This window comes from Tenrec ecaudatus, chromosome 9, assembly GCF_050624435.1.
Source record: "Tenrec ecaudatus isolate mTenEca1 chromosome 9, mTenEca1.hap1, whole genome shotgun sequence".
Taxonomy (NCBI): Eukaryota; Metazoa; Chordata; class Mammalia; order Afrosoricida; family Tenrecidae; genus Tenrec; species Tenrec ecaudatus.
The window spans coordinates 61673959-61689414 of record NC_134538.1 but is presented as its reverse complement, the minus strand read 5'-3'; the positions used below and the strand labels follow the sequence as shown (position 1 = coordinate 61689414).

The window sequence follows — 15456 nt, the reverse complement described above, 5'->3', positions numbered from 1 at the left end:
ACATATGTCCATTGGCCAGGTTGGCACAATGGACCAATCACAGACAGGTAGGAGGACAGAGCCTTTACTTCCATTAAAAATTATATCTGTGAATAGTATAGACCTTAACCATGATAAACTAATATCAGAATGGTTTATTTCAATAAGAAAATATATTTAGTCAAAAATATCCATAAGGGGTTATGATTAGGATCAATAAAAAATGCACACACTATATATGTGTAAAATAAATTTCACATAATACTACTAATCTTTACCTATACTGTTAATCATACTCTATTTCTTTTAATACCAAGACTTCTACTTTATGACATGGAATGTGGGGGAAAAAAGTACTGCTTTTTACCTTTAATGGCTAGTAGGATGGACGGAAGGCCAGAGAGCTTTCTGATTGTTCAGGTCTGTGGGACCCCTGAAGACCTTGGCATGACCTAGGGCCCCCGTGAGAGAATCTCTACAAAGAGCAGATCTTGAAGATTCTGGCAAACTATAGAAAGAGGAGTTTGAGCTGTTTAATTTTTATTAGTGATAGAGAAGAATGTGTTCTAGTTTTATATTCTAAAATTTATACTTGATCTAGTCTGTAGATATAAACCTTTGCACTCGTTACACACAAGTACTCGATCCAACTAATAAAGAGCGAAGTTTTAATGCCAAGTGGTAGAGCATCTTATAGAAAACATCACCCTTCTGTTTCGTCCTTTCTTCCCAGTTGTACTTTCTAGAAACACACTCTGAATTATGTTAGCTATTTCTTCTGGTAATTATTTTAATCTCAAAATCATATGTACGTTTCCCACATCAGTCGATTTAGGTAAACTATTGAGTGCCTGTTTTGATCGATGATAACCTATAGCACAGCTTCTAAAGTGGATGATACCAGTTGTGGGATGGGGGGTGCTGGAGCATTGCAGGGATGGTGGGGGGGGGGTGACAGGAGAGAGGGGCTGCTAATGTCCCCTGGACTGTGGGCCCCCTTACTCTGGATTATGGGCTGTACTACAAAATCTTTTATTCTTTTCTCAAATGGGGGCAGTAGACCAAATAAGTTTGGGAGCCTATACCTAGAGTGTAACTCAATGAAACCTTCTACTTTTCCTTCTTCATCTAGCTGGCTTATCCCTCTCATCTCTCAGGTCTTGTAAGCTCAACTTCAGATTTTCCATGTCCAGACTTGCTAACATTTACCTTTTGGCACTTTCTCCTTTGTATATAGGTGGGTCTAAAATTTTAAAATCTACATATAGTATGTAAATGACTATAGCAAAACAGATGTTGCTAATTCTCCAGTCAAGTCATGTGCAATGATTATATGTTTTTCTGATATGGTTTATGCATTTTGTGTGCATATGTTTTTATTTGTTTTCTCTATAATGTCTCCCTTTACCACTGCCTCTCAAAAATATATATAATCTATGTTATTCTCTTTTCTACAACCCTTTCATTTGTTCCTCTTAAAGACCCCCTCAAGTTCTGTCTTACCGTTTTAATTCAGACTGATTAATTTCTCGACCTTATCAGCGCCATAGTTTTGGATATTTTATTCTTTTTATTTCCTGGGTCCGAATATAATGTTTCCTAGATTCCATCCCAAATCCTCCTTTTCTTGGAATTCAGTCTTTCTTTTTTTTTTTTTTAAAGAATTCTAGCAAGTCACTTTCTAAAGCTAAAAGAGGTTACAACTTATAAAATATATAAGAAATTAAGTTATCTTCTGTCCAGCTAGTTAACATTTCTAGTTTCATGCTTGATTGGTATAAAAATCGGCTTCTAAATAATTTAAATATTTTTCCCTCAGAACTTTGAATATATTTTTAATTAATTGCCTTTGATAATAGAGTGCTACTGATAAGACACCATTTTCAGTCTGATTCTCATTCTTTATTATGATAGTAAAAATTATTAAAACTTTCCTAGTCTTTTTCTTTGATAAATCTCATCAGAGTTGCTTTGCTTTGCTTTTTTTTTTTATTGTGCTGGGCACTTAGTAGGTCTAATAGATCTGGCAAGTGAGTCGTAGGATCTGCAGGACCCTCTTAGAGTCCTTTCATTCTAGAAGTTATCCTTGTGCAGTCACGTCAAATCCAGTGCCTGTCCCACCCATGCCAGACACTGGTCCAAAAGGCTGCCATAGAAACACTGTCACTCAGGGCCCTGTTCCTTTCCTCTGGACCACAGGTGCACATGTTATTACGCATATCAAGTAAAGGGAAAAAAAGGAAAGAAAATTAAATTGTCTTTGAACACATTCTTGCTCCCATTTTCAATATTCTTTTTCTGAATTCCTTCCTCAGTTAATTCTCTATGTAGTTTATAACTCCTTGGCCTAAAATTTTATTTTATTTTAATAATCATCTTTCATATCTATGCGCTATATTTTTTATTTTTATTGTTTTATAGCAATATATTTATTATGCATGCAATAACATCTCAAACCTCCTTTGAGGAGAGAATCATAATTTACTTCCTTTTTTTTTCTGGTTTTAACATTGTTCAAATTGTCTTATATCCTGGGTCATTTTTGTGTTTAAGATGAAGGCATAAGAAGATGATGGAGGATGATATTGGGCTGATTCTTTGACCTGTTCATTGTCCTTTATCAGCCCTAGGCTGTATCGCAGAGGTTGCTTCTTTCAAATGCTATATTCCAAAATATTTTAGAAACTGGCTTTAGATCTTACAACATTTCATCTTTTCTCTTTCAGGTCCACATGGTATTTCCAGCAATAATGGTATCTCCTTTCTGGTTTCAGGTCCTGGGGTCAGTCCCTATTGGTGGGTCTTGGAACCTGATCTTATGCAGCGTCACTTCTTCCTATCATTTCCTCTTCCTAGTGGTGCTGTGGGTTAGGAATTGGCCTTTTAAACACAGGTCAGTGGTGCAAACTCATCAACCATGCCTCAGGAGAAAGCTAGGACTATTGGCTCTGATAATGAGTTACAGTCTTGGGAATCCGACACCGAACCAGTATGCACCCGATTCTCCTCAATGGCAGTGGGAACAATGGGAGCAGTGCCTCAATTTCCCTCATTTGGATTTCCTCTCAAGTTTTTTCTTGCCTTGTAAGTCTTCTGACATCTTTGGAACTCTATTAAATATCTTATGTATATTTCATATGTATGCAACTCATATTCTCTCTCCTTTTAAAAATAACTTTTCAGATACATCTGGACAGACTCCTTTATTTATGGCTATATGCATGGAGCTACAAAGCAAACAACACTTTCCTTAGGGTGACTGGCCAGTAATTAGCCGTTATGCTTGGGAATATCTAATAGCCAGACTGGGAAATGATTTTTTTCTAGCTGCTGTCCAACAGATAGTCTGAATGCTCCCAGCAGCTCCATGGGGGAATGTCTGGCAGTCTGCTTCCATAAATAATAGAGCCGAGGAAGTGGAGAAGTTCTACCCTGTCCTGTTGAACCAGGATGAGTCCGCATCAACTTCATTACACTGAACAGAAAAGTCAATCTTATAAGGTCCTCAGGTGGATCTGACGGTGTTGTTGGGTTATTAATCACAAGGTCAGCAGTACGGAGCCACCAGCCACGTTGAGGAAGAAAGATGAGACTTTCTGTTTCTAAAAACAATTTGCAGCCTCAGAATCCTCTGTCCTACAGGGTTTCAATGGGTCAGAACTCACTTAATGGGAGTGAGTTTCCTTCTTCCTTTCTTTTTTTTTTTTTAAGGTGGTGCTAAGTTTCACTGGACCATTAACCTAGAAGCTGAAAGTTAGCTGTTTGCACTCATCCTGAAGCGGCACTATGGATAAAATACTTGATGATCAACTTTTGTTCAGATTACAGGCAAGAAAACCCTATGGAACAGTTCTGTCCTCTCACACAGGGGGCCTCCCTGAGCCAGAACTTACTTGATGGCCAGTAATGACAGTCATTCAATCACATAAGCAAAATATTATTGCTTCGAGAATCCGCGCTTGCTTGCTTATTCTCTTTGCTTATAGGGAGCAAGTAGATTAGGATCCGGTGTATTTTCAGCATCATTCTTCAATAAAGAACATATATTAAACTTGCCTGTGCCACGTATTACTCAATATGTCTTTGTGTTTGTCATATAAGAGGGCTTCAAAATGCTTGTGGAAAACAGAATGAAAAGTCAATCAAAAATTTCAAGTAGCTTTTTGAAGCCCCTTTGTATGCAGGAGCCGCATTCGGCTAGCAGACCTTGTTGCTAGAACTAGTTCAAATTTGATTTCAGAAAGACAACCATAGAAGTAGCTCAGAGGATATAGTTACTGTAGGAGTGAGACTAGAAAGAAAGAGACTAATACATTGTCTACTGTCTCAAGAAGCAATGAGATGATACTAAATAACAATAGTAGAGAGAAAAAAAGGAGAAGGCCAAGGTTACAGATTTCAGAAAGAACTACTATGTTAGCATCAGAAGGCAATGCAGAAAATGAAAGATTAGACCTTTCTATATGGATTATACTGTAGCATAAGGAAAAGGAACACGCTCCTTACCACTTAGCCCATAGACAGCATCATAATAAGTGGGAAAAGGCTGGAGTTGCCTCCGAGTTCATTTTACTTGGAAATACAACACTCGGGGAACCAGCAGTCAAGAACCCAACACCCTATGACAGTGGGTGAATCTGCGGCCCAAGACCTCTTTAAAGTTTAAAGAAGCAAAGGTGCCTCTTTTAGGACGAAGGTGCTCCAGTCCAGGTCTGTGAATTGCCGCATGTTCTCATGACAGCTGGTCCGTGGATAAGGAATATCAAAGAAGAAAGAATGCCTTTGAATTAAGTTGGTGGCTCACACTATTGACAGCACGGTGGGCTGTCAGGAGAACCAATTTGTTTTGAAGGAAGTACAGCCAGGAAAAGTTTTCCACACAAAAAGAGACATGCTTCAATGGTTATCAGGGATGGGAAGGGAAAGGGGTCACTGGCTAGAGGGTAGATGTGTATTAATGTGGGTGAAGGAAACAGTAATATACAACAAGAGGGGGGTCAGTAACACATGACAGAGGCAGGAGAAGACAGTGACAGGAGTGAACGCATTAAAAGCAACAAAGGTAAATACTGTTATATACACAATCCTACCCCAGTGGTGATCTGTAAGTGAATGATGGACTTGAAGGGTAGGTCTGACAGAGAATAGACATACACGTTTGCCAGAGAATGTTTCTGCGTGTGCATTTACCTATGCTACAAATCTACCCATGAATAGGGTGGACCACACAGGATACAAAGTTATGACAACTTATACATAAGTATACACCTTGAGAAAATAAGTTATTGGGCCTATGAACTCAGCACCACAGTCTGAGGGGAAACCAAGGTCAATTGGCATAGCATTCACAGAGACACTTGTTTACATCCCACTTTGGCGAGTAGCTGCTAGGGCCTTCAATGCTAGTGATTGGTCATCTAAGGTACAACTCTTGACCTCTTCCCATCTGGAGCAAAGACAAGTGAAGACATTAAAGACACATGGGAACCCATAGTGCCATGGACAAAGGGACCACATGAACACCAGCCTCCACAACTTGGAGTTCAGAAGAACAAAAAGTGACTAACTACCATTACAAACTGCTCTTAAACGGATCACATTAGAAAATCCTGGATAGAGTGGGGGAAAATATGGAATAAAATTTGAAACCAAAAGCACCAAAGCCCACATGGAAGAAGCACACCAGCCTGTGTGGTCATGAGGTATCGATGGGATCAAGTATCAGGCATCGAAGACCCAGACAAAAAAAAAAAAACCACATCAATGTGAATGAGAGGGAGTGTCGAGTGGAGACCCTAAACCCATCTGTAGACAATTGGACATCCCCTTACACAAGGGTCACAAGGAAGATATGAGCCAGTCAGGGTGCTGTATAGCACTGATGAAACATACACCTTTCCTCTATCTCTTTAATGTCCTCTTCCCCCATTATCATGGCCCCAATTCTACCTTCCAAATTTGACTAGACTGGAGCATGTGCATGAGTACAGATAAGAGCTAGAAGCACAGGGAATTCAGGACAGATAAACACCTCAGGACTGATATTGAGAGTATCGATACCAGGAGGGGAAGGGGAAGGTGCGGAGAGAAAGGGGGGGTCCAATCACAATGATCTACATATAACCCCCTACCATGGGGACAGAAAACAGAAAAGTGGGTCAAGGGAGACATCAGTCAGTGTAAGACATGAAAAAAAATTATGTATATACTCAAGTAAAAGCCGAGGCACCTAATTTTACCACAAAAACTGAGGGGCTTTTTCAGTATAAAAAATGTGCTGAAATGTGCTTATACTTGAGTATATATGGTAATTTATAAATTATCAAGGGTTCATGAGGGAGGGAGGGAGGGAGGGAGGGAGGGAGGGAGGGAGGGAGGGAAAAAAAGAGGAGCCGATAACAAGGGTTCAAGTAGAATGAAAATGTTTTTTAAATGATGATGGCAACATGTGTACAAATGTGCTTGACACAATGGATGTATGGATGGATTGTGATAAGAGCTGTTGGAGCCCCCAATAAAATGATTTTTTTTAAAAATCAAAACCATAAAAAGAACAAGCTTACTGGTCAGATGCTATCTATTGGTCCAGTTGTGAGGATTTTGGTTTTCTTTACATTGAATTGCAATCCATGTTAAAGATTAAATCCCCAATCAATACCCATGGAAGCAGCAGTCAAGAGATGAAAAGAAGAATTGAGTGTGGAAAAGCAAGGATGTTAGTTAAAGGACTAAGGTGCATCTGACCCAAGCCGTGGTATTTTCACTCATTTCATAGGCATGTAAAAGTTGGGCGCAATAAAGAAGACAGAAGAAGAAGCCAACCACTGAGACTGTGGTGCAGAGAAGCACATTGAAAATTCGTCCAAAGAAAAACAAGTCTGTCTGGGTAGAACTACAACCAGAATGTTCCTTCATGGCAAGGGCAATAGGACTTCCTCTCACATACTTCGGACATGTGTTGTCCAGAGAGACCGGTCCCTATAAGAGGACATCCTGTTAGGTACAGTAGTGTCAACGAGAAAGAGCAGGCCCCTCAAGGAAATGGACTGACACCACAGCAAGCTCAAGGACAACAATTGTGAAGCTAGCATGTGGCCAGACAATGTTTTGTTCGGTTGTGCATGTGGTGGCTATGAGTCAGAACACACTCCCTGGCACCTAACAACATCCACTGGTCAGATAGACTCATGGACTCCCAGGACTGGAACACACCTCCCTCTATTGCCCTTTCACCCCCACGACACAGCTGCGGGGAAATGCTGAAAAGGCCGCACCAACTTGTAGCAGTTGCAATGTGCAACCAGCGAAACCCTGCCACACCTGTGCCACCTCCGAACGGTTGCTATGTTCCAGTCCACTGCTGGCAGCCACCGTGTCGATCCACTTCATTGAGGGGCTTCCTGTTTACACTGTCTCCTACTTACCCGACGGTGATGTCCTTTGCCAGGATCTGGTTTTGTCCCGGTGGTGTATCCAAAGTGAGTGAGACAAACTCTCGCCTTTCTCTCTTCTAGGAAGCATTCTGACTGTACTTAGTCCACGGCAGACTTGTTGGTTCTTTCGTCAGTCCACAGTACTTCCCATATCCTTCATTAGCACTGTCATTCAGATGCTTCCAGGCTTCCTTGGTCTTCCCTATTCATTGTGTAACGTTCACACGCTCATGCGGGGAATGAAGATATCCTGACTCGGATCAGGAGCACCTGCATCCTTAAAGTGGAACCCTTGCTTTCGGACACTATAAAGAGGTCATGGCACCAAATTTGCCCCAAAAAAGAGACTGTTCTTGACTGTTCTTTCTGTTGCCTGCTGCTCTTCTGAGTACTGATTGTGAATCCAGGCAAAACGATAGAGCCAAGCAATAGACAGGGAAGCCATAGCCCTAGGGAAGCAAACCTTCCTTGGCTAAGAGACCATTTTCAAAAGGGCAGTATTTCCCCAAAAATCCAGTTCTGAAGGGTTACAAAGAAGAAGGCATGCAGAAGGACACAGAGAGGAAGTGAAATGATGTTTAATGGTGGGCACAGCAACCAATGAGATAAACAAAATATGAACGAGTTGTTGAATGTACAACCAAGCCGCTCAGTAAAGCTTCATCTGGTTAACCCCACACAGCAAAGAGTAGGAGGTCTTGACCCCTGAAAGAGTGGTGACAATGTAGAAGGGATGGCAGACAGACATTTGATTGGGACTCTTGCTGTTAGGTGACATCAAGTTAGTTCTGACTCATAGCGTCCTTAAGCACAGCAGGATGGCAGGCTGCACGATCCTGGGCCATCTTCACAATCGTTTGAGCCCATTCTTGTAGCCACGGTGTCAATCCGTCTTGTAGAGCACCTTCCCCTTTTTCATTGCCCCTTTGCTTTACCAAACATGCTGTCCTTCTTCAGGCACCGCTCTCTCCTGAAAACATGTCCAAAGTATGTAAGCCTCTCAGGAGCGCTCTGTCCTTCCAAGGCAGATTTGTTTGGTATTGCTATTAGCTGTCATAAGATTTACCTTTAACTCATGATGACCCCATGTACTATGAAGCAAAATGCTGCCTGGTCCCGTGTCATCCCCATGATGGATGGCAGATCATGCCACTGTGAGCTCTGGAACTTTGGTTGGCTGACTTGAGAAGCAGGTCACCAGGCTTTTGTTCTTCCTAGTCCATCTGAATTTGGAAGCTCCACATGTTCCATGTCACGAATCTTCACTGACGAATGGGTGGTGGCTCTGCATGAAGTGTATTGGTCTGGAATAAACCTCGATTTTCTGCATAAAAGATGAAAGGTCTATCACTGAACCACAAGTGTCTCAATTTCCTAACACTTGCACTGCAAATTTTAACACTGTCTACGGAATCCCTCTTCTCCCACAAGATGTGCTGTAGTCTGATCTTTAGTCTCTTTCAAAAATTTCTTTCAAGTCTATAATTTCTTTTATCCATTGTCATGCTTCATCTTGCTCTTGTTTCATAACATTTCTAATGTCACTTTCATGTATAAAATTATATATTGTCCTTCATATATAATGGGAAACTTGTGCCTATGTCATAAATTTGGACTGATCATCTTTGGCTTAGACTTATGTGATGGTCAATGCTATGTGTCAACTTGGCTCATCTATGGTGCCATTTTCCCCCAACACAAGTCTAGTAGTTGCTATGACATATTTTCTATAATTAACAATTAAGTAAATTGATTTACATAAAGGAGATTATCCCCTGTGATATGGGTACATTTGATCTGAGCAAAACCAATTTTCCTGATGAAAGAGTCTGCCTCCAGACTGTATATAGGCATTCTTCCAAAATTCCTTTCTCTCCCTCACAGCCTGTTGTTTGGATCTGGGACACAAGATGACTGTAATCTCAGACCTGCCACTCGATTCACAGATTTTGGACTTGTCACTTAAAAGAATCATATAAAACAATTCTTCAAAATAAATTATATCTATCATCTATCTTTCTCTATTTATCATCTATGTATCTATCTATGTATCTATCTATCTATCATCTATTAGCTTTGTCTTCCTGCTTCTCTTTCTCTAGAGACTCCGTAGACACCTGCTTAAAAGACTCTTGATGTTTGAAATTTATTCTAGCTCAAAATTTAACTTCTGTTTTCTTTTTTTTTTAATTGAATACAGCTTGGTTTTAGAGGGAGCTATGCTGCTTCTCTTCGAGGTTTGGTAGAAAGTGTAATTATTTGACTTAATTAATTTTGTGCTTTAAGACTTACTGTGGGGCAGTGGCATTGCTGCCAGACCCTTGGGTATAACTAAGCCCAGGGGAATTTCCTAAAATGCACTGTGACCCTGAATGGATAGCTAAAAGATCTATACATCTCCACTATGCTTCCAGTTGTTTAATACCCTATAGATATAAATGGCATGTATACTATTTAAATTAGTAGGAAACTATCAATGCTCTATAAACTAATAGTAACATCAAAATAGTTGTCCATACTTGGAAACTCATAACTTACGACTCATCTGAACTACACTAATACAATGTTTTCTCAAGGTACCTTTACATTTCCTTAAATGAATTTAAAATCTGTATTTGCCATTTTATTTCTTCTGCTCTGTAGTCTGTCCAGGTGGAGACATTTATTACAGCATTTGATCTATTGGCTATTTACTTAATAGCTAGTTTTACTTTATGTGACCTTTACTTGATACAAAGAAATGGAGCATCAATAGATTTTTTTATCAATAGGAAACAATTATTTAGGTGAAGCTCTAATGAAAGAACAATGCTAAATACCTGTATCAGTGGAGCTATTTTAAGATCAAATTATTTTTTCTAACTTTTTTTTTGTTTCCAAAAGGAACAGACCAAAAGTAGGAATTTCATTAGCATGGTGGTTAGCAGCAAGTAGCAACCTTATTTGATCTCCCTTTCTTTTATTTCATGCTTAGGCAATCACCAGCATAATGGTGTGGGTGATAAATGCACTTTATTTCTACAGAATCAAATAGAGAGTGCTAAATTTAAAGAAAGAAAGTTACTTGCTTTCTAGCAACATTGCAGAAACACAGTCATTAGCAATAATAAAGTTGAGACCTACTTTACATTCCACTTGATATTTCTACCAATTTGTTCTTTCCTTTATAACCTCTTCTTTATATACCTTTTGGACAATTTTGTTGAATTGAATGGAAATGGTTTTATCTCTTTGGTCTGGACATTCATTAAAATAGTATTATGATGGAATATGAAATGTGTTATTTTATGTTTGCCATAAAATAGGCTAACAATCCTGAATTTGTTCTACTTCTCTAAATGTACAGAAAGAATTTATGAAATGTCAAAGGCATGAAAACTTATAATATTCGTGGTGGTTATGGCCGAGGCTTTAATTAAGCATCAGTTCTGGAGTGGATGCCATTATTTTATTTTACAATGTCAGATTTCAAGACCTAAAAGTAAAGAACTGAATTCACTTGAGTGTGAAAAGATAGTCATTGGTGAATTTCCTCTATGAAAAATCAGTTTCTTCTAGTTCTTAAAAAAGCCTGTATAAAACTTTAATATAATGTCCATGCAGTAAAACTAACCTGAAAGTCAGAGAGTCATTTGAGAAACTATTTGGCAGCATTGAAACGATGAACCACTCCTTTTTTATTCCAAGAAGGTGGCACAGGAGTGAGCAGGTGAGCATTGCACTGTGCTTTGCATCGGGTTGCTGTACATTGAGAACCTATTCAATATCAGCTCACAACAACAACAAGAGAGAAATCATCCACTCTAAGGGAGCATTGACAGAGTAAACCAAAATATAGCATTTAAACTTAATACTTTAGAAAAAATACATTCTGAAAGAAATAATAGGACCATCTAAATATTTTAAAAATACTAATTAGCTTTAAATGATTGGAAATGAAAAATAAGGAATTATAGCTGAAGAAAATAACTACATAAAAGAGATTGAACAAGTTGGGGAGAGGATGAAGAGGTGGGACACAGGGTATTTTTTGGACAGGGAAATTATTCTTTATGATATAATGGTGGAAACATAACATTATGCATTTGTAAAACCTATACTGTTGTACAAAGGTGAATCTCTTCTTATTGATGTACTTTAGCTCATTATAATTATAATTTAGTTAATCAATTGTATCAAATATATCAGAGTAAGACAGGATATTAAAACTAGGATAAGTGGTGTACACTGGGAGGGGTATCATACATTCTGCATAATTTATCTGTAAACCTGAATCTTCTCAAAGATGTAGAGTCTACCAAAAACATGTAGAGAATTTCTAAATAATACCTAAAGTGTGGCTATTTAAATTGGAAATGCAGAGATTCAGCTAAAGTCAAGAGGCACTTCTGGAAATAAGACCAAATGACCAGCGACTAAGAGTGTAAAATTAGAATCCCATGATCCACTGCCATGAAGTTGATTTTGACAGAGTAGAATTACTCCTTAGGGTTTCTTAGATAGTCAGTTTCAGGAATCATAGGAAGTAGTATTAGACAATGGGAAGAGAACACAAGTAATTCAGGCATCGGACTTGTCCGTTTAAGACACTAGCCAGGCAGTGTGGAGGGATTGACAGTTTTCAAGATCACCAGAACCAATACCCACGATAGAAATAATAAGAAAGAGCATTTTGGGGATAATATTCTGGTAACATGCTTCTTTAAAAGATATAGCCAAGAAAGCTGCATGGAGTTCAATTCTATGTTTTAGGTTCCGAGTCACCATGAGTAGGAGACCTATGTGATGACACCTAATAATAACAATATGATTTATCTGACACCAGTTTTTCATTCAACAAGTAAACACTGTTCTAAATAAAACGAAACTGAAGAAACATGCTTGCAAAGATGGTTTCGGTAATTCTTCCCATCTGTTTATGAATGCTTCCCATTATGTTGCTGCTTCCCCTTTCAGACTAACCCAAAAGTCCAAACTCACTACCAATGAGTTACTGTATATACTCATGTATAAACTGAGTTTTTCAGCACATTTTTTATGCTGAAAAAGTCCCCCTCAGCTTAGGCTCAAATGAGGGTCCCACTTAACCTGTTCTCTGGTGCAGTGCAGGTGGTCTCTGGTCTCTCCCTCTAATCTGCTGGCACCTGCAGCCTCTGTGGGTGGTCTGATGACTGCTGATATCACCACTCTTCTTTCCTCCTGCACGCCAGCAGCCTCTGTGTTGTACACGCTGTCCTGGGCGAGAAGCAGCCCGCTTCTGTGTGCTGGTACCTGGGGCGCACCGCATCCTTGTCCCATGGTTGTCAGATGCGACTGCTCTTCTTCAGGGCTGTGACCTATGATGTAGCTTTACAGTCTTACCTGTGCTTGGTCATGCCCCCTTGCTCTGCCCAAGCGTTGCTGAATACAAGTGCTGGTATATCTCTGGTCTTGGATATACAGTATGTTTATTTATAGTACTTAGTCTGCTTTATTTTATTTTTTATTTTCTTATTAATCCTTATCTGGACCCAGTGTTGACAATGCTTGCATAGAGCAGTCTGTGTTGGCCTCATAATATACAAGCTGCACTGTTTATGCACTGTGTTATTGCAGGTGTGGCATTAGCACTTCCCATGCATAGGTGGTAACACTGTGTAAGCAGTAATGCAACACATGCAGTAACAGTGTATACTCAATGCAATGTGTATATTTTGGCCCCTAACCCAGGCTGCTCTATGCAATCATTCATGTCATCACATTCTGGAATATTATCATACCAAACTCTCCAAATCCTGAATTACTGTCAGCTCCCTTGGCGAGCCAGCATGTTTTGGGTCTCATGGTGACTTTTGAGGGGGATTCTTTTGGCGGCTATCTGTTTTCCATGGTGAAATCTATCTGTCTTGCTGCATTCTATTATTGCCAATTGATTTTACTTGTTTATATGTATACTGGTAGTTTTCTGAATACCACTGTTTTTACTGTAAATTAACCTCTTTTAAGAACTATAACTAGGACATATTTTTGGAGTTGGTCTTATGGTATATTTTGAGAACTCAATCACTATGGTACAGCATTCTTTTTTCAAAGTCTTAAAAAAAATTTTTTTTATCCTGTTCGAAATGAATCTCAATACTACTAATCCTGGACCAAAACAAAAAGGCAGGTCATAAGGAAGCTGGTTTCAAACTTAAGGTTGTGTCAACAGCTGAAGAAAGCAATAACAGTATCGCAAGTAGGGACTTTTATGTTGACGAAAAACAAGTGAGGGAGTGTGGTGGAAAATAAAAACTGGCTTGGAAAAAATTCCAAAGGAAAAAAAGCTCAACATTTAATGACTTCATATGGGGCTCTAGAGACTGAATTGCATCAATGGGGTACGGATGTCAACAAAATGGTTACTACGTAACACACATGGGAGTTCACCTTGCATGCCCTTCAAATGGTTAAAGAGAACAAATTAAAAGCACCAGGCATTGAAAGTTTTGTTGCATCAGCAGGATGGTGTACCCGCTTCATGAATAGATTGTCCCTATGTTTGAGGCAAAGAACAAAGATTTCAAAGAAGTTGCCAAAAGACCTTGATGAAAAAGTGATGTCATTCCTTATTCAGCAGAAAGCAAAGAAGGATAGATAACTATGACCTGGGAGATATTGGGAAGACCTTTGGTCTTCTAAGCAACAGAACTGTGGCAAGTTTGGGAGACAAAATTGTTTTACTCAGAATCACAGGAAGTGAAAAAAAACAAACAAAACTATTTTATAATCATTTTGTCATGTTTGGTTAATGGAACTAAGCTGTGGCCTCTCATTTTTAAAAGCAATACCTTGCCTAAAAAGGTCAAATTCACACCGTGAATTACTGTGTAAGCACATATTTAAGGTTGAATGAATGAAGACAGAACAAAAAAATTGGTTGGAAGAAATTTGGAACAGATGGCCAGTAGCAGCCTTAAAGAAAACCTCATCGTTTCTAGTGTGGGATATGCTCAGACCCCACACATCTGAAGACATAAAAAACTTGCCAAAGTCATCTCAAGTTACTTTGACTATTATCCCAGGTGGGCTTACATCTGTATTGCAGGCCCCAGATTTGTGTTTAAATAAACCTTTCAAAGACCGCGTGTGAAAGATGTGGCAGGAATGGATGTCATCTGGTCAAGCCCGACTGACAAAAGTTGGAATCTGATGAAACCCGACATAGAATTGATAGCAAAGTGGGTTCGTGATGCCTAGGAAGAGATTCCAGAGGACATGGTGCAAGGCGCCGTCCAGAAAGGTGCCGTCAGCAATGCTGTGGATGGCAGTGAAGACAGCGCTTTGCGTGAGAATGACAGCAGTGATGGTGGTGACTGTGAACTCAGTGATGATGACAATGTCTGTGATGATCACCTCACACTAAAGCTGAAGCTTTGGCTCTTTGGACAAACAGATGATGATGATGAATCTAGTTTGAAGGATTTTAACTCTTGCGTTTTAGCTTGGTTGCTGATTGAGCTAAGATTTATGTACTTTTGAAGTTATTGTTGATATCATACTTTTTTTGACACTCTTTTCCACTTATAGAGCTAGTTTATTATTTTTCTTTGAAATATTCCAAAGCATTTAACCTACTAATGCCTCAATTAATATAATGTTATTGGTATCTATTTTTATTTTGAAATTTACCAGTTGCTGCTGAATTTCCCACCCTAGGCTTATACTTGAGTCAATAAGTTTTCCCAGTTTTTTGGGGGGTAAAATTAGGTGCCTTTGCTTATATTTGGGTCAGCTTATACTTGAGTAAATAGGTAATTCTTCCTCAAAGCAACAATTATAAAGGTCTCTGAAACTAAATCTGTATAGGAATAGAAAGCTTCATCTTTTTGACAAAAGATCTGCTGATGGTTTCTAACTGCTAGCTGTAGTTAGTAGCTGAACTCCTAATTAATGGCTCTATCAGGACTGTTTTCCACGTTCAAAGGAGGGACTTACTTCTCTTTAATCAAGGTTGGCTTTGTTATTTGGTCTGAACAACAGAATGTGATAGAAATGATGCTTTGTTGCTTCCAAGGCTGGGAGT

General features: G+C 39.2%; 1 non-coding gene across 1 annotated transcript; it reads left to right on the top strand.

Annotated features, from left to right (window-relative positions):
• Window positions 1–2068: 2068 nt before the first annotated feature.
• Window positions 2069–2202, top strand: LOC142457573 (small nucleolar RNA SNORA5). Its single transcript, XR_012786284.1, has one exon. It is a non-coding gene; the product is annotated as a small nucleolar RNA SNORA5 (small nucleolar RNA).
• The last annotated feature ends 13254 nt before the right edge of the window (window positions 2203–15456 follow it).